At 46.9% G+C, this 1495-nt stretch overlaps 1 pseudogene; it reads right to left on the bottom strand.

The window, feature by feature from the left end:
- Positions 1 to 559: 559 nt before the first annotated feature.
- LOC144715889 (17.8 kDa class I heat shock protein pseudogene) lies at positions 560 to 1094 on the bottom strand (annotated as a pseudogene).
- Between the last annotated feature and the right edge of the window lie 401 nt (positions 1095 to 1495).

Below are 1495 nucleotides of genomic sequence, written 5' to 3'. Positions count from 1 at the left end.
TTTGTTTCTCTCTCTCTCTATCTATCTATCTCTCTTTCTCTCTATCTATATATCTATCTATCTATCTATCTATTTCTCTCTCTCTCTCTCTATTTCTGGCCCTGTCTCTCCAATTCCCTTTCTCATCCATTGTCCTTTTATTTTCTCTCTCTCTGTCCTTGCCTATCTATTTGTAGATCTCTATTTCAGTTTCTTTTGTTATTTTCTACATAATAGTCTAATTATCCTTCTCTCCCTCCCTGCATCTCTGTCTCTGAACAACTCCCTTTCTCATCCACTTTGTCTATTTTCCGTCTCTCTCCTCTCCTTGCTTCTCCATCTGTAGATCTGTGTTTCAACTTCTCTCGTCATTTTCTATGTCTCTCTACTTCTCCTCCTCTCTCCCCATCCATCTCTATCTCTCTACAGCCCTCTCTCTACATTTTTCACGTACTCTCTTTATTTTTCTCCCTCTCTCTCCTCCTTGCCTATCCATCTCTTGCACTATGTCTCAGTTTCTATCTATATTTATACATTATAGTCTAATTCTGCTTCTCTCTCTCCCTAAGTCTTTGTTTCGCTACAACTTTCCTTTTGCAGCTTTCCTTAAGTCTTTGTTGCCACTGCTGCGCTCCACGCGGTGCCAGCGGTCCGTCTTCTCCTCCTTTTCCCTGCTCCTTTCGCCGCTGATCTGCAGCACGCGGCCTTCCTCCACCTCCACCTTCACCTCCTCCTTCTTCACCCCTGGCAGGTCCGCGCGGAACACGTGCGCCTCCGGCGTCTCCTTCCAGTCGATGTTTGTGCTCGCGAAGGCGGAGCTCGTCTTGGAGGACGGCTTGACCTTGGACAGCGATCGGAAGGTGTTGAAGAAGGGATCCCACAGCTCCAGAGAGAACGGATCGAACACGTTGCTCCTCCGTCCGAACATGCTCGGCACGATCGACATCTTCGATTCTTCTTCGGCTTCTTCCTTGCTCTCGCTCGATTTCTCTCCAACTTCCTTTGCTCACTGATTTTCAAATTTCGGTGCACCCTCCACATTTTATAAGAGCAACGGTTCCCTCTCTAGAACACTCCAAAAGACTCAAATCTTCCCGCGAAAGCCGTAGAAAGTTCTGGAACCGCATCGAAAGCAGTAGAATGTTCATACTTTCTAAAACCTATTGTCGTCTAAGTGGTTAAAGTCAAGAACGACCAATCAGACAACCAAGCGCCCCAATAGATCTGGAGGACGGATGACGAAACATCATCTGTCTGTTCAAAATCAGTCATCCGTCATCGTTTGGAGCGACGGACGGATGACGAAACGTCATCTGTCTGTTCAAAATCAGTCATCCGTCATTGTCTGGAGCGACGGACGGATGACGAAACGTCATCTGTCTGTTCAAAATAGTCATCCGTCATTGTCTGGAGCGACGGACGGATGACTGAATGGAGAGCTCTTAGTCCTCTGCCATCTGCGACCGATGATAAATGACAAAAATGACGAACGGATGACGGGGACTGACGGATGACT

Source organism: Wolffia australiana, chromosome 19 (assembly GCF_029677425.1).
Source record: "Wolffia australiana isolate 7733 chromosome 19, ASM2967742v1".
Taxonomy (NCBI): Eukaryota; Viridiplantae; Streptophyta; class Magnoliopsida; order Alismatales; family Araceae; genus Wolffia; species Wolffia australiana.
The sequence above is the reverse complement of the archived record's forward strand: the minus strand, read 5'-3'. Positions and strand labels throughout refer to the sequence as shown.